Genomic DNA, 23,764 nt, shown 5'->3' with positions numbered 1-23,764 from the left:
TTAAGCAGTTTGGATATTTTCTTAAAGGTGTTCTTCACCTTCTTAAAATAAAAAGACAGCAAGGGGGGAAAGAAGCCAGAGGTACAGTGTCTACAATTTTTCTTACTACTCCCCTCCTTCAGTCTCCTGTCGAGCACAAAAACTTGCACAAATAAAGTTATTAGCTAACTAAACAAGCAAAGCACTGGAACTATACACTAAGGATTGTTAAGAAAGTAAAAATAAACTGAAGAAATTCTCATATAGTCTTTTATTTATGGTCATTTTAGGCGTAACTTATAACAACGTAGTTGATAAAAATTCCACCACGAAATGTTTTTCCTCTCAGTTCACTGTAGCCTGTGATGTTCAACTTCAAACATGTATATGTGTATTTTGGGAGACGATTCCAAGCCGCTCCCAATTCAGGTCCTGCAGAACAAAAAACACACTCTAACAGCTAACATTTTATATAAACAACCTCACAAGATCCAACTTGATTTCTAGAAACCTCCTTTCAGCCGTACTTTTCTTTATTCTCCCCACCCTTCCTTTACTTCACACTTGCTGCTACCAAACTTTAGATACGAACGTACTTCAATACTAGAGCAAGTGTCCTTAACGCGCTCATGCAAGAAAGCTCCCGGTTCTCATCAAAACCTATTGCTGACTCTGCTCATTTCCACTAACTACTACCCTCTCCACAAAATGGGTGGAGGGGGAGAACTTTCTTCCCAACATCCTTGCAGGAGGAAAAAAAAAAAAAAAAAAAAAACACAGAGGTAACCTCATGCAAAGTTCAGCAAGGCTCAGTAAATCACTGCTCGGTCATTTAGGTTGCTTCAGTAGTAGCACACTACGATATGGGATGTGAATGTAACTGCACAGGGGACCAGTGTGGTGCAGGGCTTTAACAGAAAGCTGCACAGAAACCTCTTAGGTGCATTATATATTTAAGTCGAAAGAACTGCAAGAGTTGAAGGGATTACAGAGTTTAGCAGAAATTGTACTTTCTGTGGAGTAGTCCCATAAAGCAGAGTGAACGCATATCATGGGCACAGCAAGATATTGCTCAGGCGATACACTAAGGGACACATGGTTATGTACATTCATTATTAATTTCTTTAGTTTTTCAGCAGTTTGCATTTTCTTTAAGATGCTCCGAACCAGAACATCAAGATACTTTCAGAGACTGCCACTGAAGGTTTCGTTTTGTAAAGAAGTGGCAGAATCTCTCATTCAGAATACCTTAAAATGCCTAGTTAGCTCTGTCCTCCATTTCAGGGTCTGGCTCTGCTCTTCGAATTTGGGGGGGGGGGGGTTGTTTTTTGTTTTTTGGGGGTTTTTTTGTTTGTTTTTGGTTTTGTTTTTTTTTTTTTTTTTGTTTGGTTGGTTTTTTTTGCAAAAGAGGACAGGCAAATCCTCCATGCTGCAGCCCTCTTGGTAGATACCTACAACTGCCCTGCCTTTTGAACAAACTTTTATAAACTCAGATTAAAAAAAAACCCTACATGAAAAAAATCCCTTGAATTCCTAGCCACTTATCAAACGTCCTTAAAAAGCTCCCTTAAAAGTTGCAGCCGGTTACACAGAATGGCCCAGGGTAGCTGAGCAGGCACGCACTTTTCAAAGCGAGCGCAGCCTTTTGACTTAAAAGCTACTTTCCAATTTACGCTCTACTGCACCGCTGGAAGTTGGTTCCTGGTTTGCAACAGGAAGTGCAAAGCAAACAATGCAAATTTTGCACGCTTTGCCGCTATCAGCATGTCTCATGCCAACCGATTTTGCTATCCTGAGCTAGAACGGGGATACTCAGTGAGGTCTGACCAAATACCCTTTAGAAAGGGGTGCCCCAGCTTCACCCCTCTGCTGGAGACCAGAGGCCGCCTTCACTTCTGAGAAGCGCAACGGCATTCATTATACAACAACTCCCCGAGGCCGAGAATTACAGTTTCTGCTGCGGAAACATGAGCGATGTCACATTTCTGTAACCTTGGCAGCGTCCGGACAAAAAACTACTTTAGATGTAGATCAAGCATGCCATTTGATTAACCCTCATCAACGTCCCTCAGGCTCTTTCTGCATCACCGTTGCCCGTCGGTTTGCTGGTAAGAATATACATATACATGTGCGGCGTGGAATGAACTTCTTTCACTTTGCTCACAGCAAAGCGCTTACGACCTACCTCAGCTGAATTTGAACTGCCAGCTGCTAGACGCTCGTTCCCCTGCAACAGGACCAAAGAGAAAACGTAATAGCATGGAAAGCACAAATAAGCATCTGCCGTCTGTACTCCCTCCTCTCCAAACCAGGCATACACCTTTCCGTAGCGAATAAGCACCTGGATCTCTCTAAAAGAAAAACATTACTACAAGTTACTTATTTCTGACAGCACTAGAGCACGACACAGCTCTGAGCCCTGCTGCAACTCCTCTGCTGCTACTGCACACTGCTCGTTTGTCTGGAAACACGCTCTCTCAGACGATTAAGCCGGCTTATTAACATTTATAGGAACCCTGGGCCCAGGAGTTGATGACATGAAAGGTCCTTTGAGTCCCAGCTCCCTACTTTCACAGGCAATCATGTCAATCACATTAATTGATAAATACATCAAGCTTCATTACTTTGAGCATCGCAACAGGTTGAGCCAGTTACGATGGGTGCCACACTACTCCCGACTTACCTCCACAGAAATCATCTTGCTCGCCATACTCTATCTTAAAACCTCTTTCCTTCCACACTCCCAGAAAACAGCGGTCTGCAGCCAAGGCAAATTTCTTAACTGTACCTCATTTTACAGACTGGTTACAATTCATCAAGATTATCAGGGCAAAGGGAAAGATTGCAGCCTTCCAACGAAAGAGCGGGCTCTTATTTGCGACTTTTCCTGATTCCTTCTGCCAGCAGAAGTTTTACACTTAGCATAACTGTTCTAGATCAGCTGAATAAAACACCTTATAAAGGAACGAGGAAAAAAACACCTTCATGATTAGAATCAAATAAACCCACCAACACAGTTCTAGAGGTGATAACGGAAAATAAATAGTCCCAATAGTTTAAAAGTCTCTAAGCATAATTCTAACAATTATCTAAAATGGGGCAGCAATATATTCAAAGAACACAACTATTATTAGAAACAGCTATATTAGAAAACTTATTTTTCTTACAACAAGCAGCAGATATTAGGTAGCCAACTGACAATATCTATAGCGTAAGGCCGAGGTCCCAAATATAACCCTCAAACAGTTTTCAGCTCTGCACGGTTGGGAGAGAAGATAATCGCTGTTTAAGCTACATTTTCACCCTACTGGCAGTACATGCACCAAAGTGTAGCAATGCCTTGTAAATGGATTTATATGAATAGCATTTTTTTTTCCGATGTGGTTACACGGACTAGATCTAGAGACAAACATATACTATATTACTGTTTAGCACCACTCTGCAATGCCCAGAGGAGAAGCAGCACCTTCCAGCCACCCTGCATTTTAAGAGATTCACAGATTTTTTTTTCCCTCATTGCGTTAGCCCGTTTTCTTTCCGTACTCTGTTACAAGAGGAATAGAGGGTCTCTTCTCCTGTTTCAGACTGCAGCGTATCTAAGGCCGTGTTTCCTGAGCCATCCCAAACCCAGTTACACCCTGAAATGATTTCAAAATGAGCAAACCTGGCTTTAGTAGCATTTAAAGTTTTCACATAGTAGAAGACTAACAAGAACATCATTTTCTAAAGGAAAAAGAGAAAACACTGCTAAGCTCTCTGGATTTTAGTAAGTTTAGTACGCCTCATCCTCTTTGATATGAACTCTAACATAGGCCAAACTCACCGATTACAACTTTTTATCATCAAAAGCGCACACTTGACACTTTGCTATTGAACTGTGGGGATATTAACTGCAAAATACGTAGTTTGGGGGGCAAGGTTAGAAAAGAGCAGCCAAAATAAGGCTAGAAAGAGTCACTAGAAAGGTTTGTAAATATTCAGATTTAATTCCGAGGTCTTAACTGTCCCCTCACCCGATGTAGTGGGCCAAAACAGATTAGTTTAATGCTGGCACCTGTAAACACAGACATGAGGTACCACGAGAAAGGCAGACAGTGTTATATTCCCGTTCATTCAGATACCAATTTCCCACCTCTGTTAAGAGTTCAATGCAAAGAGCCAGACATCCTTTTAAGCTATGGCTGGCAGGCATATAGTACTTTTTAAAGCAGCAGAGGTATATAATGGGAAAAGGCATTTTGCAAGGTGAGGATGATTATGTTATGAGAACTGCAGAATAAAGTTTTAAAACAGGAAAAAAGCTAGCATACAAGCAGCAAGGGAAAAACTTCCTCAAAGTGAGATTTAAGTTCTAGCAACAGTAATTTTCATCCTACAGGAATACAAGCTTTGCGATACGATATTTGGAAGTCTAGAAATAGCACATTCCTCGCTGCTGATTGAAAGAGTTTCAGCTATAAAGCGCACTTTCATCAAAACAAAGGAAACCTTCATGTCTTCTGAACACTTAGGAGCCAGGCAGACAGCTCCCCTAATTCGATAGCACTGGCTTTACTCAAATTCAAAAAAAACCCTTTAATCCCATACACTTTCATTTGTAAGACTCCATTACAAAACCTCACAACTACAATTAAAAAATATATATATACAACTAATAAAACCAACTGGAGAAATTAAAAAAATTAAATTTATCGTTGGATAAGATGCTGAATTCTTCGTGAAATTTTCAAAGATCCCTTGGAGAAAAGAAAAAATCCTGATTTTGAAAAGGCATTTCTGAAAACGCTACCGCTAGTGAAGCAGATCCTGCAGACTTTCTGGTACAAGCCATGGGGCGCTGTAAAACAGGAATTCTGAAATCAGCAGGGAGGAACTGTTTAGTCCCTAATAGAGTCTGTATTTAGCGTTCATCCTAATTTAAATGGAAGTGACAGATCCAGAAGCCACAGTTTAGCACTAATATTTTACTTTTAACTACACAGCTGGTCAGGTTTTTTTTCCTTTAAGCAGAGATGTTAACAGCAGTTTTCTGCTTATGTTATTGAATTTGTTCTCAGCTGCATAAGTCATTTTTGCATAATCTATTCCCCCTCATAATAAATATGAACATTTACATTAAAAATTTTGCATATCCTCAGCTCTGTCATGTTCTTGCTACTGCGGCTTCCCCTGGCAATTAGCTTCCCGTAAGCAGCCAGGCAGGACGCACTAATGAAAGACTGAACGAGGACACATTTTTAATTCAGGAAGAGCAACTTCTTCAGACCGACTTGACAGTGTATCACTTCAATGCGTTTTGTTTTTTTGTTTGGGGATCCTAAAATGAGCACTTGGAACTAGAACTGATGCCAAACCCATTCAATATTTCAAGGTGACACTGATTGTGTGAAGGGCACCTACCTAAACTGTACGCTATACAGCACAAAAAAAATCCGCCCAAAAACACCAGTCGGACTTTAAATATACCGTCTATCTGGAATTAAGGCTACACGGACAACGGGTACTCATTCCCTACTAATTTTCCGTACCTTGCAGTAGGAGAGCAACACCTGTTTGATGATGACGTGGATGATGGGACCAAGGGCCCCCTCAGCAAGCTGGTTGTGCTGCCGTTCAGAGGGACCTCAAGGGGCTGGAGAAATGGGCAGAGAGGAACCTCGTGAAGGTCAGCAACGGGAAACGCCACATCCTGCACCTGGGGAGGAATAGCCCCAGGCACCCGGACACACCGGGGGCCGACTGGTCAGAGAACAGCTTTGCCGACGAGGACCTGGGAGTGGTCCCAATTCTGTATTTGAGATTCTGGGATTCCTGACTGAAAACCCAGTATATACTATCCTGAACTTTGCTTAATTTTCTCTATCCATCTAGTGTACCTCTTAAGTAGAGTCTCCTGGTTTCTTACTATTTCCCGATTCTAGTAAAGAATACTCATTTGCACTGCAGGATCAAGAACAAAAGACCAAGGCCAAAGAAAAAGTCAGCTATGTCACACACAGGTTATCACGCCGTATCTATTTAAAAGCCAGAGGTTAGCAAAATCCAGGAGGGATTACTTTTAAATGCAACAGTGCCCACGGACAAGTCTCAGCTGATTTTACCAAAGGAAGCTGGTCTTCCATTCCTCCAGGCATACTATGAACACGCTCCTGTTCAAAGATAGCTTCATACGCAGACAGAAGTATTGCATGTTCCCTAGTTGGCTTTGAAATGATGAAGCTTTAGCAAGTTGCCCTCTAAGCCTCTACAGGTTCACATTCCAAAAGATTCACAACCCTCATATCTACTGCCTCAATTAAAAGGTAGCAAAAAGCCAAGCTACCTATAGACTTCAAAGTAGTGATACAGCTTAATGTAGGATAACTCCCTTGAGTGAGGATTTAATGACTTAATCCACTAATGCATCCAACAGCATGCAGTCACTCTAAGTCACACTAAGATTTTACCGTGAAACCAAAGGGAAAGGAAGTGTTCTGGGTGACCTTTGTAGGCCGCTGACTACAAAGAACAGAATTTACATGTAATCCCATCTTAAACAAAGACACTACGACGAAGATCATTTGAAGCATCCTCCGTGCTACTGTGAAGTCTTCAAATACTGCAAAAAACACAAATGTGTTATGACACAAATTCAGAGTACTAAAAGACAGGTGACAAAACTGAGAGCATGGCTAGCTACCTCTGTTCATTGCTAAAAGCGGCACCAAGGAGAGGGAAGTAATAAAGTTCTGTAAAATTCGAAATAAGTAAATATCATTATTTATTGCAAACATGAGTTCTGAAGATAGAACAGCATCAATTAAAGCCTCCTATCTAAATTGAAACCTTGTCTTTATTCAAATGCATGATATCTTTTATCCTGGCCATTCCTGCAATTCATCAAGTTTCTTTGAATTTTAATCCGATCATCCAATGCGCTTGGAGCCTTTTTCTATGGGCGTCGCTTGTCGATTGAACGAGCGCATTAAATCCGTCAGCATGGTTATTAATGAAGACATTGCAATGCTACAGGCCAAGCCAGACCTCGGTAGGATTTCATTCGATACACCCTTCTATTTGCACAATACTTTAAAAGCACGTTTTGAAAGCAAGTTTCCTTAATTTGCTTATTGGCAAGTACTGCCAAACGCCTGCTAGAGTCAAGCTACGGCGTATAGCATTTCTACTCTATCTACAAAGCCTGTTGCCTTACCGCAGGTCGCCACGTCAAGACGTAGGGCAAATATTTGCCCTCTCTGTACTTCAGTGCCGCAGCTACAAGTCCCAGTGCCTCCTAAAAGCCTTAGGACACTTGCGTGCACACGCAAAGTGAGAAGGTGGCACATTTCAGCCGCTAATCCTGCTGCCACATCCTACCATCGTGCAGAAAGTACAGGGAGGGGAAACAGCAGGGGGAAGAGGAAGGAGGAGGTATCTCCCCCCATCTGCCCGAAATGCCCTGAAGATAGAGGTCAGAAATCAACCTGAAACCAGCCTTAAATAGGGAACACACTCTAGGACAACCAAATTTCAGTTGTTCATTGTGAATCCGAGTCACATATCAGACAAAAAAGCCCTTCAAGTCCCAAATGGGAGCTCAGAAGTTTTATCATGCATCCTTATTTTAAAAGCTGCAGAAGAACAAGACACCCCACGTCCCTCCCTCAGCCTGGCTAAACACCAGACAAACATTTATTTTCCCAATACTCTCTGCAAGCACTTTGCCTCTTGACAACGGCTCTCAGGGTTCTAAAATCATTTTTTCTTACAAGAAAAATAACTTCATGTTTAGCATTCTCTCTGCTGTTTCAAGACGACACAGATTTCTCCCAGAACAGCCGCTTAAGAGTTTTTGTGGAAAGACTGCACACCATACTAGCTACCAAGCTTTTAATCAGAATTGGCATTTGATTCCAAAGGGAAAAAAACAACTACCTCCCCAGCAGACTCAAAGTGACCAAGGACCATTATACTTCAGATATTCACTTATAAAAAGATGTTTTGTAGATAGGTATGAAGCACAGTTCTGTAACAAGCAATAAACAACAGCTACATGAGCAAAATCACCAACACAGCAAGGACCAACAGCAGCCGGCCTGACGATGAAGATCCAGCCTGAAACTCGCTCAACTTCAAGTAAAAGCTTACTGCGAGTATGACTCTGGAAGAGCTTCATTAACAGAGAACTTGCCGTATAATTATAAACAGCGACCTTTTCCCTTGATTACACATATTGGGAGAACAGACGGACAAAATGCTGCCAAGAGCAAAAAGCATGCATCGTCACGCTGAGCTAGTTTATACAGATTAACGATGCTTATTACTAAAAACAGTATTGCAACCAGTATTATAAAACACTAATGAATGCTACCGAAGGTGACACTATTTCCAGCTCTGCCACAAATCCCCTGCGGCCCCGGGCAAGTTAACCTGCCTGCCGCCGTCCCCACCACCACCACCCCAGCGGAGCGCTGCCCTCCGCGAGCCGTCCCTCCGCGCTCCCTTGCGCCTTGCCCCTCTGATTCACCGCTAATACTGGTTGTGACTGTTGCTACTCTGCTCTTTTGACAGCTTTATCCCATGCTGTGCTGCGTTATTTTAAACATTAACTGTATCACATGCGTTGTTAACAACCACATATCTTTGTATCTCAATTACCTTGTCAAAATACACGATTTAAACACAAAGTGCCTGTACCTCAACAGGTTTTGCTTTCTCCCTAGCCTGAACTCCAGTCGCCAAAACGACCGGATACCAAAACAGTGCCGGTAAGAACCGATACTCTGCTTATATAAAAGCGTCACCGTATCACAAGCAAGCCTCTAAAAGCTGCCTGCTGGCGCATCAAGACATAAGAAAGAAGAGAACTTACCTGCTGGCAAGGAAAGTCTTGAAATATCTGGAAGAATAAAGAAATATGTTTAGAAACAGCAGGAAAAGTAGTTTTAAAACAACTGCATTAGCCTAACCACCTTTCCGCAAGGCCGTGCTTGCTTAATACAGCCCACGGTCTGAAGCAGCTTGCCAGCTGCTAGGCAAGCCCCACGCAAATCCAAAGCGCTTTCCCTGTCTCACCCCGTTCATTAACAGGATTACGGTTTGCCTACCTAACCGGGGGATAAAGATTATACTGCTAAGCAATATATGTGTAATTATCATAGCAGGATGCAGGTCACTGAACTAATGTTACCTATAGATTTTGCCATCATCACCCACATAATTTCAGAGCTGAAACCGTCAGGTTAGTCCTCGCCTCCTCGCAAGAGGACGACACTGTTTATTTTTCCTTTTTTTCTTAAAACTTTAGAGGCAGCCAAGCTTTCAAATGGGTAAGGTCAAAACATGAAAAGTAAAATTAAAAGAAAAGGAAATCTATCTGGGTAAAGCTGATTGTTACTTAACATTTTTATAGTAAGTGTCAAGTATGTCTTCAGGTACAGTATAGCATGCGTCTCTGGGAAGGATCCCCCCACCCCCCAAAAAAATCACTGCTTCAAAGCCCAAATCATATGAAAAATTAAACCCTAAGGAATGACAGACATTAATGCAAATACATTAAATTTCCCTAAAAAGGTAATTATAGCTTGTTATATTCCTTCCGACTTGTTATATTCCTTGTTATTTTTATATATATATATATATATTTTTTTTTTTTTTTTTTTTTTTTTTTTTTTTCCCAAGCTATAGCTTGTTATATTCCTTCCAATAATCACCACCATAGCGGGGGCTTGGGGTTCCCAATGAGAATTCAGAACAAACACCAAAACCCACAAAAAACCTAGGAATCAAGAATTATTAAAGGCAATAAGGACTAGGACTGGGGACACAAACTGAGAAGGTGATGAATAGCTGAAACAAATAGAAGTAAGAAAAAAATAAAAGAAAGGAGTAAGAAAATAAGAAAGCCTAAGAAAGAGGTCAGAGAAGAAGCAGCATAGTTGTTTGGATTTAAAAACCAAAATACCTAAATGCAATGCTGAGTGACAAAAAAAAAAAATCAATGTATTGGGTACACATCCATGTGGACTCTGAACGTTATCCCCAGGCTTAAGAACTGGAGCAGCTTCAGAGACTATCAGGGCAGATGGTCACTACTTTGCTACCTATTAGGAAAAATAGGGAGACTGAATAAATTTAGTACTGAGAGACACTAAATGTCATGCTTGGTTCTGTTCATATTCCGTTTCCGGGTCTGCAAAGCCCGATGGAACCTGAATACCAAATGCAATCACATCCGAAATAAATCGGTCTCTAAAAAGGCAGCTTACCCAAACTTTCAAAACTAAACTTTAGTGCTCATTCTGATGAAACAACTGTCCCGGAGAGGCAAGACACAAAGCTAAAACACACTTAAAAATGCAAAATAGAAACAGCAACAGGACACCCCCCCAAAAACACCAGAAAACATTGCATGCTTTATTCCAGCAAAAGCACACAGAGTTTTCAAAGGTAACAAACTACATTTATAAAAAGATAAGCTCACCATGCCTCCTCCTACAAGCAAAACCAGCTGGTGCACTGAGAAATGCCTTTAGATGGTAGCGACAATAAACAGGCAGGAAGACGCCTAAGCTGCAGAAACTGCAGGAAGGAAAAGCCTCAAGTTGTCTCCGGCCTTAGTTTCTGTACAGAATACAGAGCAGCGTGTGTGTGTGTGTATGCATGTATGTATGTGTATATATATATACACACACACACATACATACAAATACACACACACACACACATATATGGAATGAATCTTTGTGCTGGCAGAAAAATACATTGTAGTAACAGTTAACTTTGAAAGTTAAATGAACCAAGAGAAACGCCAAGTCCTTCTATCGGTTTGCATGTTTGTAAGAGCTTTGCTTGATAGTTTCCGCACGTGTTTTGATGCAATCAAAAAAAATTCCTGCTCGTCACAAGGACATACAATAGGAAGAGTTTTATCCACTTGAGTTAAAAATAATCTAAAATAAAATTGCAAAGTAGAAAGTATCATGGCTGATTTTAATTTTTCTACTATGATGGAAACTAACTTCTAAATTCAGTTGTCTGTAAAATTACAGAATCTGAAAAAATTTAGTTTATTATAAAGAACAGCTACAAGCTCCAGTAAAAAAATGCACAAGTCTGGATGTACAGGAAAAGTTTATATCACAGCATTTATTGCTCTCAAAGCAGACTATCTAACTAAGCGTACCTACACAGAAGAGTAAGAAAATGCTAGTAAACATGACTGCCAGATAAGAACATTATAACACGCACACAGATATGCAGAAAACATTAACTCGTATTCCATGAACTTAACCATGCAATTTCAAATACCTTCAGGGAAAGCTGGGCTGTTAAAGCACACACAATTTTTAACTTCAGAAGGAACCGCTCGCGTTTGGCATTCGTGCCTAGCGCTCGAGCTGCTGCTTCCTCGGCGATTTACTTGCGAATAAGGCACCTGCATTCCCACAAACCCCTTTAACTTCACCGGGACCGACCCAAGCAGGGTACCTACAGGATCAGCACAGTGCTATATTTAGTCAACAACTGTAATGATTTCTTACTTCCAAGTTCCACTTCAAATTAGTTCCCTAAGTGCATTAACTGAAGAGATGCTACACCTCTGGGACAAGTATACTTAATGTAGCTTCCTGCAAGTACCTGTTCTTCTAATACAACTGAGTGTAAGAAAGACTGTTTTCTGAGATTAATTCACACACGCTAGATTTAAAAACAAGAAGGACAAAAGAAATTGAAGCCTGAAGGTCACATCAGCCTGCTCAAAACTGCAGAAACGCACTTAGCAAGTTGTATCATATTTTTCAAGGATTTCCATTAAGCATAAGATCTTTTGGAGGCTAATGCATCTCAACTGCGGAAAACACCAGCCACCACAGAACAGCAACTCGTAATAGCATAAATAAGGCATTAAAAATTATGTCATTATTCCAAGATAAAAATCACCAATTCTGTGCATTTTTTGTGTTCACTATTTGCGTATCCAGGTACCACTACACAACTTTCCAGGGGTCAGTCGCATTCTGCATTTATATTCTTACAAGTCTTTCCATGCTACTAAAGTAGGGAACAAACTGCTAGTGATTAGGCAGAAAGAAAAATATAATTTTTGGACGATACTCCTTGCAAATTTTTCACATGCCTAGCAAAGATGGTCTAGTTCTCAAAAAAAGTTTTAATCTTAGATAGCAGGAGGATGGAGCAGACGACCTGCAGAGGTCCCTTGCAACCAACATTCCTGTAATATTATACACAGATGACAAAAGCAGAACTTGAAAAAAGCTGTAACAACATTAGAGGCGCTACAAAACAAAGAAGCTCCTCAGCCAAAAAAGCTTGCCAAACAGAACAGTTGTCTACACCAATTCGCTGAAGAACAGGATGGACTTCATGTTAAGACAGACTACTACTTCTATACCTGCTGAGATGGTTTTGGGCAGTATAATCCTCATATCGATTTTGTGGATCTAGCCACAAGCAGCCTTTTTTACGACATCCCGTAACTAGAAGGCATCCATATACCCGTAATGCTATACGTGCTTTTGTGAAAGTATGCATTTTGCATTGCAGGTTTTCCCTCAAACGCTTTCTTGGAAACGGAGCCACAATTTAACATCTTGCTTTCCAAGAGTAACATCTAAATCATCAAAAACAGGAATATTGTGAGAGCTTCATGTTCCTACCTCAAGGTAAAATGAGAACATGCCTCCATGGACAACAACGGAGGCTCACGCTCGCACTCAGTCTGCAACACTGGTGCTTCTCCAGAACTGCGGTAAGCAGCAGACCACAAGAAATTTGATTCTGTTCTAGTGCAGCAGCAGCAGCTGCGTCTCTAGCCTAACAGTGCTCTCTTGAAATGAATTTGATACTCAGCTCAAGAAACGCTCTCTCTCTAATGGTAGTAAAGGCTAGCAGCACACCGAGAACCGCAGACCACAGTCTCCAGGAAGCGGGGTAACACATGGCACTCAACAGCACAGCGAGCCTTCCAGCTGAAGGAGGAGTATCGCAGCCACAACGTAAAAGGCAGTTTTCCTACTCGCATCCCAGGACTAAAATCGTTCAGGAATACACGCAAGCAACCAGCTTTTAGTCTCTGCATGGCTGACGCTTAAGGATATTGCCTTAGAGGCTGGATTCAACAGGCCAGAAGCCTCCCTTCCTACGACCCTCTGGCAGGCTCAAAGGCTGCCAAATCCTCCTCCAGGCTTTAATGAAGCTGCGATCTCATTTCCTCCAGCAGAGTATATTAAAAGGAAAAGAGCAAAGGATTAAGCAGAAAACGCAAATCACCTTTCAATAAACTGCTTGGTAAAACTACAACATTCGTTGGTAAACTGGAGGACATATTCCTGATTATCTATCTATTGAGCAAAGTCCTTAAATATGGAGCTACCGTGGATCCTATCCTGAATCTGTTCTGGCAGCACACCTTCCACCTGCTAAGGAAAAGTTGCCAAAAAGAAGGAGAGGAAAAAAGAGGAGAAAAAAAAAAAAGCCTCACATTACAATTAAAAGGTTTCCACGCAAAATCTACCATAACAACTGCTCAGACTGCTCCATATAGATCTTTTTCCTCGTTGTTCAAAGTACAGCCCTTATTCCTAACCCAAGTCTAACCTACTTCTGCTCTAGCAGCTGCAGAGCTGGATGATAACAGCCCTTTATTAGCTCATTTCCCATTAAGGCAGTTTTAGGTTAAGGAGTGACTCAGTCAAATCTTTTCTTATATTAACTACACAGAATGAGAACCAGAAGCGTCTCAGTGCAACGGCACATTTTTCTAAACCTGTGATCATCCTTACAAGTCTCACAATTCTCTATTTTTGTTTTTAGGAACTTCTCTGACATGCAGACACCAACGTGTGACACAGGATTCAGAAGTCAATCATAAGAGCACTGAAAATATCATTTGCTTCCTTAGCCCGAGTTCTTTTTCCTCTATTGACATATTTATTGCGTTTGCCTAAGGCACAGGAACAGCTGAATACGTACCATGAATTGCAAATTTTTATCCCTTACCCTTGGAAAGCTAGAGGGGGGCGGTTATAGGATGGATTCCTCCATCCACCAGCTTACCAGCATTTTTTGTCCTTTGGCCAGACAGGAAGACCTTCAACGTACAAAACCACACGTTCGCTGTTTACAACCCAACTTCACAGGAGATCCAGGTTGCACTGTAATACTTCGTTATTCTGGTTTAAGTCTTTGCTTCAACTGCAAATAGCAGCAGTAATGTTTTAATGCTTTAATCTCCGTCTGTTAAAAAGGTTAACTAGCAAACAGCCAAGAACTAACTGCTCTGAGACCCTCCTCAGGAATGATGCACAGGTCATACTATGTTTTGAGGCCTCCTGTGCAACTGTTAGTTATTACCTTTAATGCTAGCTGCTGTTCCTTAATCACAAAAGCAACACAGTATTAAAGGTACTGAAAAAATTAGAGGATCAATTGGAATACTGCACAGAACACTACTTTTTTTTTTTGAGATTATGTTTGGTTAATAAACTAGATGCTAGGTACAGTCACACTGTGATCACCAAGCGCTGTGAAGGGTTGACACACTTCAGGTAGTTTTGAACACACAACAGCGTTACATCATGTTACAGCAGCACAACTGTCAGCGTCAGCTAACTTGTCCTGTATCTTGGGGAATCCATGCAGTTTGTATTTATTTCTACAACTGACAACAAATGGACAAATCAGTAGCTAAACTGTCACGTTCTTCTCGCCACCCCCAGTCTTCTGTTTATACCTGCTTCCCACCCACTGCAATTTTAAAGCAAAAGCCACGTTTAGTCTCCTTAGCTTCCAACATCTACAGAAGTCTTTCAAGTTTCCAATTGCAATTTCCCCTCTCCCACTGAATAAAATACTCCTCCTAAACTATTTGGATTATAATTGGTAAATATTAGGGTTTTTTTTTTTTTAAATCTAAAATCCATATTCCGATTAAGATGCTGAGTGTAATCCACATGTTTTTCTTAATCTCACCTGGACTCTGCCCTGAATTAGAAGAGATATGCACTTGAAAACTGTAAATTCATTTACACTACATTATTGAGCACATCCACAGAGTTCTCTATCCACTTACTACTAGCCAAGTTTTAGGGAAGGTATATTAAACAATAAGAGATTTAATGAAAAAAATTGTAATGCAAGCTATCGTACAATTCAAGGAGATAAAGAGCAGCAAGAAAATTCACTGAATGGTTACTTGGTGGGGGGGGGGGGAAAATCAATCCCAATATATATTAAGAAACATGCAGTATCTGACCAACTCTTATGTTAATGCGTTTATCCTCATTATACACACAAATACTATACCCCTTTCGCCTGTGCGGATGAGAGGCATGGCTAGAGATGAGTCAGGAGTGAACTCCCCCCAAAATTGTTTTTATTCAGCATTGTGAAATGGGAAAGTGAGATCTCCAAGTCTGCAAGCGTTACGGAGCGCAGCCAAACGCCATGCCGATGGCAGGGAACCCTAGAGGGCCTCACAAACCAAGCTCATTGCCAAAAGGCAGCAGATAAGCTTCAAAATAGATAAACATGAAGCGATGCATCTAGGGAGGGAAAGGTATTCTGAGCAATACCTTCATTGCACTGAACACTTGCACTTCTGCAGTTACCGCTCTGGAAGGAAACCCATGTGCAGTGACTCTTTCCTCTGAAATCATCAGCTCAAAACGTGGCAGCTGACAAACACGGCAGATGCAAACCTGCTGCTCCACCAAACCATAAAGCACCCACATCTCGTGTGCTCCTTCTGGTGCCTGCACCAGAAGGAAAACATAGGGGAGTTAGGGAAGGTCCAGAGAAGGGAAGCCAAAACGATCCCGCTACAGACTAGGCACAAGCTTTAGACGTGACCTATGCAAGCCCAGGAACCTTAAACTGCTTAAGAGGTTGAGGGAGGACGTTCTGTGCTGGGTCTACCAGGAATGTCTCCAGCACTATGATCTGTGATCACGTAACCCCGATTGAAATCCTGTGACATTTTACCAACCTGCCATTTCAAGCCCCCGGGCAAACTTGGGGAAAACCAAAGCGTTACACCGCCAGCACTACACAGCGCTGCCTCTTAAACGTGGTAGGTTTAGAGGCGTATTTTAAAACCCCATCAACTCAGTGCTGCTTGCTGTCATTAAATTTCCCCATCATTTTTTACAATGGAGTTGTGACATGCCATGTTCCACCAGAAGTTATGCACATTTTCCAGAGGTGACAGGTTTTTATAGTTCCTGTACTAAAATAAAGATTATCGTTGCACGCCAGTAAAGCTGTTTTGCACTCCAAGATATGACAGGAACTCAGCACGGAGATGTTTCATGATAAAAAGAAAAAACCACACATTTTTCCAGGTACTTTGCAAGGTGAAGCCTTATCCTTGTAAAAAAAACGAACACCAAGGACAAAACCAAGGACGGGAATTAGGAGAAAGTACTTCAGGCATGGATATTTGAACATGAAGCACAACGGAGCTACAGATCCCAGAGCACAAGGCAGAAGAAAGCTGCTTTCTTGTTTTTTAAAGATAAATTGTTAAGAAAGGTTACAGCAACAGACTAACAACAAGAAAACTGGAAGTTTTTTTCTGAATATCGGAACAGTATTTTTCTTTTTCTTTTAAAAGACTGAAATTCTTAAAGAGTTGGGAGAGTCATTTCCCTTCGTGTGCTGCCACTGTACAGTTATACGATTCCCATGGGCACAGCCCACACACGGACTCTGTCGTCACTGCAGCTTTCCAGAAGCCAGAATTAAAGTTTTTTCATTTGAAGCTACAGAATATTAAAGATGAGCAAAAGAAGGTCAAAGAGGATAAATCAACACCACTTGCATGGAGGGAAGGAGAAGGAAGAGAAATTAAAAGACAGTTTTCCAGTAAACACACACGTCTGTGAGAAGGCAGTCTGCCAAAAGTTTTATACAAGATAGTTATCATCTTTGCACATTTAGTGTAGTTATCTAAAAAGGGACTGCTACTTAGTTAATGCTTGAAAGCATGAAAAGACTTACCTAGTGCCTTAACTTACATAGTGCCTAAAATTAAAAGAAAATTCTATTAATTTCAACGGGAATACTGCAAAAGTGAGTTTGACAGCAGTTGCAGAATTTTATTTTTGTGTTCAGAAATCCACTCCAATAAACAAGATGAAATCTCTTTTCAATGAGAATGCTGCTGTATGTGTAGGGTTAGATGGAGAAAAAAATATTTGGGTACAGCTAAAGCTTATTTCAAAGCAAAGCGTAATGTCCTTTTCCAATAAATGGCCATTTCCACAAGCACATGACCTACGGCATTTGTAGTCAAAGCTACGGAGGCCTGAAATCGGTTCTCAACAGCGAGACGTGACAGTTTTGGAGTCTAACAATGTAAGAAATAACAGAAAATTGAGGACACCGTGTTCAGCCTGTTAGACATACTTTCAATAAATTTACTACTACAGGCACTTAAAAAAAAAAAAGAAAGAAAAAAGACTCCTTTAACAACCTTGTCGCTTCAGCAAGTCTTCTGCTTCTTACCAGGGACACGGATTTTAAGCTTCAAACTACCGTAAAAGTTTGAAGGTACAGGACACCTCAAAGCATAATTCAGATGTAAATCATCTTTTTTAAACTTTCTAAAGTGTAGGTCACGAAGAGAGGAAGATCGTTTCAAGAACCATCTAGGTTGAACATACTATTTGTCAGAGAAGAAACCAGACAACGCAGGGTACTGAGAAGCAGCAGAAAGATTAATATTATTTCTGTTGTTACAAAAGCATACGTACACTGTTTTTAAGGCAGAACGACGTGGATCCTAGCTCAGCGTCTTAAATAAGACCTTTGATGCCACAGATATAAAGACAACAGAAATCAGGAAAGGACAAAAGAGCAGTTACAAAGCAAAATACTATGTGTTCATCTAAACTGATATAATTGCTATACTTGGTGATGGCTGTATTTGAGATACGCGGGTTCCCCAATCCCACTCCAAGCAGGGCAGAAGCACTAGCAGAAACGGAGAAAAGTCTTTTCCCTTGCTTCTCCCTCTGCTATCACCTTTTTTACTGTTTCTCAGTAAGAAAAGAAAATGGATAGGAATTTAAGACAGCCCAAAAGGTGACAAGCAAGGCAGGGAGGAACCACAGGCAGAAGAAAACACATATACACTGGGACAAAACCCAGAAGAGAAGCGACAGATGAAAGCTTGATCTATCCAAAGGGGGGAACAAGACAGCAGAGTGCACAACTCCAGCGCGCAACACGAGCCGGGCTTTCTTCTCCCAACTGCTTCTGCCACGCAGCCATCAGCGAGCGCCTCTCCAAAGATGCTGTCACTCATGTAACAGGAAAATCCCCTACGCAGCTCTTCTCTGCGAGAACGTGATCAAACAGGAGACCCCATCAGCTTGATGGAAGACAGCACACGTGCAACCCGCGTACTTGGTTTGTGGCGACTTCCGAGCGTGCCCGCGGCTCACGTCAGCAACCCGAGCAAGCCAAATAGATTATTTCTAATGCAGCAAGATCTGAAGTCTCGCGTCCGTGATTGATGGTTTTTCATATCCACGAGCCCATTGAAAAACTTCAGCTTGGCATCATTAAGATTCTATCAGTCTTGAAATGTAATTTAAGAGTCTTTTTCTCCTTAATCTGCTGCTCTATTTAATCAATTTAATGCACAGTAAAAACTTAATTTGACAAAATTGAATGCATCATTTTTCTCTGCCTCCGGCATAAAACAGATTAAGACCACCAGAAGCACTTGCAGAAAGATTTAAGATTCATTACATCTTCGGTGGCAGATAAATGTCAGATTTGCTATAAACTCGGCATTCTGCAGACTCAATACTGTGTTTACTAAAGCTGCTGGGGTTGTTTCAGTTAACGCTCTGATTGCATTTACCTTCCCGGCAGCTAACTCAAATTTGGCCTCCCACGTAAGCGATGATTGCCTTTTTATGTCCAATTTTTAGGTCCAATTTAAACTAACCAGACCATCCACCAAAATACCGAAAGGCAACGACAGAAAGTTGCCCTGCGATGACCGTATCGGGGACCACATCGAAGAGCGCTCCCGGCAGCAGCTCTCCTCCCTGCATCAAGGCCAGGGCACGGCAGCCCTATTCGCACCGCTGCTGTTTGAACGCGTCTGCCTCCAGGGCTGCCAAACTGATCATCCTCGCAAATAATGAACGAGCCACTTCTACGGGCAGCAGCGGAGAAGGGAATGCTGACAGAGTACAGCCCACAAAACCTGCTCATTACTTTCTCAGCTGAAAATCACCATCCTGTAGTTACTCTTAAACATACCTGCCAATACAAGGTCAACAAGCATTTATTGCACATCTATTTTTAAGTGAATTTTTGAAGTCTATCATAATTTTATAATTTTCTAGAAAAGACATTTTTATTTTTGCAGGACAAAGCATATCTATTACTTCAAAAATCAGCCTGAAATTTACTTTTTCTACTGGTGAGTGTTTAGAAACAGCATTGTTTTTCTTGTAAAGTGCATAAATATTTCACTAACAGCTTTTTTCCATTTATGCAAAATGATCATACAGTATATGTACACTTGTACAATTAAGTTAACTTGTACTTGCTTTGTTGATACGTAAAATGCAATACCAATGCTGAATACACATACTGCTGACATATAACGATTCCTTATCAGCAAGCAAATTAGCTGCAGTATGCACTGGAGCAAATAAGGGAATCGTGGATGACCTCTCTGAAGGATGAATAGAAAAGGGCCACAAAAATCCTATTTACGCAGGTATATTTGATAGGTGGGACTCGGTGAGCAAATGAATTCTTACCTCTGTGCAGCAAGTAAGCCCACAAAGATGAGTACCAAAGAGAACCTGTATACTTTCAACTGAGCAATGAACTGCAGAACGGCAATATAACAAGTCTTCCTTTACAAAACATAATGTCTGTACTACAGAAAACGTTATTTATGCAGAAGAACTGTACATAGCATTTAGCATAAATTGTTATTAACATCCAGAAACTTAGCGATAAATATTTGGACATGAATTACAAGCCAGACCAATACCCTTTTCTCGTGAGCTCATCGTGATCGGCACTGAAGCCAGGGGAATCTCTCGTCTCCCTTCACACGAAGTCAAGCAGCGCAACCAACCAAGTACAGTGACCCCCTAAACAACAACAGCCACAGTGATAATTTTTGAACTGTTCAGTAATATTTTAGTTTACTGGTTGCCCCACCATCCTGTTTGCCTTAAATACCAACACCAGTTCACCACTTCTGCGATTTCAAATGAAAATGAACTATTTGAGGAACATTCCCTAAACAGATTTTTATTTTCTGTTGATTTGTCAGGTGTGGAGGAAAGAAAGATCAGTTAAAAGAAATACATAATTTTTTTCTACTCCTTAACTAACTTAGTCAAAAATCAGATGTCACTGAATCTTTAAAAAGCAAGAACAAAAAAAAATTTAGCTTGGTTACAAGGATTATGAAGAACAGAACTGACAGTTGTTTCATGTACTTTTAACCTCAGTAACATAAAAAATGGGTAGTTATATTTATTATACTATGATCTAGTTACCAAATTATCCTATACAAAATGTCATGTCTGCCTAGCAGTTATTCAGGATGGTAACAATGTCTTCTGCTCTCCTTAAATTGCAGACAGAGAACATATGCAACACTTAATTAAAAAAATTAAAATTCAGAGAATGCTATGGAGCCAACACTGAGTCCATCAACATCTTCTCCCCAACCATCCCTCTCCCACTTGCTGGAGAGGGCATCCTAAAACTCACTCAAAAACAAAACAAAAAATTCATTCGAGTTCAAGCTTAAAGCATAAATTAAAGAGAAAGAAAATGGTTCAAGGCCCAGCTTAACAACCTAAATCAAATTTCTGATAATTATTATAAAAGACCCCTTTTCAGTGCAAGCTGCTTCAAGATCCACTCAAGTTCAGAGGGGGCATAAAATTAAATTTGATTTAAAATGCTACGCTACTCTGGTGCAAAATCATCTAGCTCTACTGCATGAGCAGTATTTCAGGCATTTCTCAATACCTGCATCTTATAGTGATATGCAGAAAGAAATCAAAATAAAGAACTGTAGTGTGCAACTATTTAGTGTAGCTCTGATATAGTTAATATTTCATTATTCTTCAATTTAAGCATTCTCGACAATATAAAGGAATTTCAGGTTGCATATGCTAAAAACATGTCATGGAACTGGAGATGAAACAATTTCTACTTATTTTTGTCTGCTATAGCACCACATAGGAAAAAAGTGCACTAGTCCTTAATAATTGGATACCAAGCTCGGAGCAAACCAGAGCAAGCTCAAAGAACCAAAGAATTACTATTATTTTCAGTCTCAATGACAGGGATATCATCCCTGTTGCCAAACGAATGCAATTTAAGGAGGTCCATTTATCTCCTTTCTTTCAATTCTTGAATCACAGAGCACAGAAGTCATAAGTCCAAAGAAAACATATGGAGTCTCCCTCTCCTTCCATAGCTAAGAGCACGACCCTCTACTTGCTCACAAAAAGGCACCAGCATCAGCTATCAAACACCACTGTTACTTCATTCCAGAAATCTTCTAGAAGTTTTTCCCCCAAAGATCTCATCTTCTCCTGCTTCTCCCTGCCTAGTGGTCACAGAGGAGAAAGGCTCTGAGCGTATTCTCTCAGAAAATGTTAAAATGCTCTTGTGCAATGAAGGCAAGATAAATCACGATCGCTACAACTCTAATAAAAAACTTCCAAAGTCATGTTTAAAAATAAGGTGATTATGTCAGACTTGGAGAAGAACAGATTTATCATCCTATGCCTGTTAGGAATGAGGAAGGATGCAGATTACAAAACTTAAGGCAAGGACTTCTCATGGCCTTTTCTCCAGTGGCAAAAGCTTTCAACAGGATCTTTTAGGGATTTGGGGGGGGGGGGGGTGGAAGGCTGAAAGAGCACCAGGAGGAGCACAACAAGTAAGATCAGGTCTTGTAAGTCCGTCCTGGTAGCTAACAAGCTGGCTCAAGGCCTGTGAGTTCATACAGCTACTTCACACTGGTCCACCGGCAAGAACCTAGCGAGGACAGTCAGATCTTTTCAACTTGAGCTTCTGAGTTTCCAGAAAGCAACGTGAGCAGCCCAAACTCCTCTGCCCGAGCCTGGAGGCTTCCTCGTGAGATTTGGCTAAGCTGCCCAAGTTGACCCTGAAGCAGGTAAGAGCTTGCAGTCTGTTTTGCCGATTCCTCCGTGGGACGCTGCCCTCCAGGAAAGCGGAGGGACGGACTGTCAGGGCAGTAACTTTTCACATCCCTGTACCAGATCTAGCTAGACTGCGCCTGTCGGTGCCCTAAGGCTTTCCCCAGTGGAGCCAACAAAGCTGCAGTCAAGCAGAACCTTTTAGATTCGACTCCAAGTATACTAAGTTTTCTGCAGTGCAATTACATCCCTCTCTCTGATCAATCTACAGCTAAAAAATAAACAACAACAACAAAATCCTACAAACTCTCCACAGCCACTCCTAGACCCCTAGCTGGTACTGCTCTGCAAGTACAGTCTTAAGACTCTCCCTCCCTGAGAGGGTTTCTAAAGATAGCAACTCACTTCACAAAATGATTAATTGCTCCCTCAATCCCACTGAACAAATCAGCATTTACTGTAAGTGTCTAGAGTGGCTCAGACGAGTGTACCAACCATGCAGACACCACCATTTAGCCAGACGAACCCCATCCCCTTATTGCATGTTTTTTCACGCTTTCAGACTTATTCTTGCTCCCAGCAGCTGTGAAGATCACTTCGCTTTGTGCCATGCCAGAGGAAACAAAGAAACGCCTGAAAAACCATCTCCAAATTTAAAAAGCAGGACTAAGGTGCAAATGAATGGCACAGTATGGTGCTAAACAGGACACCTAAGATCACAAAACCTTCTTACATGCTTACCAAGAACATCTTACCTTCTTAAGTTGACTTCAAAGTTCATACCTACAGATATTGTTTTGAAAATTAAGAAAAACCTGAATAAATACAGCTTTATTCTGTATAGAATAGATAGATTCTGAAAAGATAGATTCATACAGCATTATTTCCCACACCCCCACGTACACACCACTTCATCACAGTAACTATAACAACACCTTTCTTGCTTCGAGAGCATTTTCTAATTATTTAGAAAAGCAGGCTAACACTGGGCAGCACTGTCATTTGTAAGAACATGACTGGGGACAGAGGGAAAAAGCAAAGTCAGGGGTGGTACAGACCTTAGCTTGTAAGAGTTTCATCCAAGAGAGTTTCTCTACAAGTAAAAATAGTGTTATCTGGTCCAAAATGCCTCTTACAGACAACATACACGTGCAAAAAGGCTTATCCCAGTGATACAGGATTACAGTCTAAAACTCACTTGAGTCACCTCAGAAAAAGCGATACCAAAAAAAAAGCAAGATCTCAGGTTTTTTCCAACCTTGCTTTTTCTAATTAAGACATCTTCACATCTGTCTGTAGACATTACCTAATGTCAATAGGTTTGGTAATTGCATACAGCTCTGAAATCTAAAGTCTACATAAAAATTGAACGTTGCTCCAAAAATCATTACGAAGTGCAGTTTTGAGGCTAGGCACACGGTACTGAGCCGTGATGCACTCCACAGCCCCTTTCCAAAGTACTAACGTGAATGCGAGAACACCTGAGTTTTAGCTTTCTTTTATAATCTGACCTACATCAAGCACATCCATTTGTGAAAGGCTTGAAGAAAAAGATCGTGTTTGACTATTTAAAAAAATAAGTTAATATTGAGACAAAGCTCCAGCTCCCCCACCTC

General features: G+C 41.0%; 1 protein-coding gene across 4 annotated transcripts in view; it reads right to left on the bottom strand.

Moving 5' to 3' along the window:
• PTK2 (protein tyrosine kinase 2) overlaps nucleotides 1-23,764 on the bottom strand; it is a 198,727-nt gene that overhangs the window by 144,267 nt on the left and 30,696 nt on the right. For 3 of the 4 annotated variants that reach the window (XM_067290110.1, XM_067290114.1, XM_067290111.1), the window contains exon 3: nucleotides 8,831-8,857. The exons of the other annotated variant lie outside the window; for it this stretch is intronic. The gene's annotated coding sequence lies outside the window, so the exon portion shown is untranslated. The remainder of the gene's footprint in view (nucleotides 1-8,830; nucleotides 8,858-23,764) is intronic. 4 annotated transcript variants of the gene reach the window in all.

The sequence above is a fragment of the Apteryx mantelli genome, chromosome 2 (genome assembly GCF_036417845.1).
Source record: "Apteryx mantelli isolate bAptMan1 chromosome 2, bAptMan1.hap1, whole genome shotgun sequence".
Lineage (NCBI taxonomy): Eukaryota > Metazoa > Chordata > Aves > Apterygiformes > Apterygidae > Apteryx > Apteryx mantelli.
The sequence above is the reverse complement of the archived record's forward strand: the minus strand, read 5'-3'. Positions and strand labels throughout refer to the sequence as shown.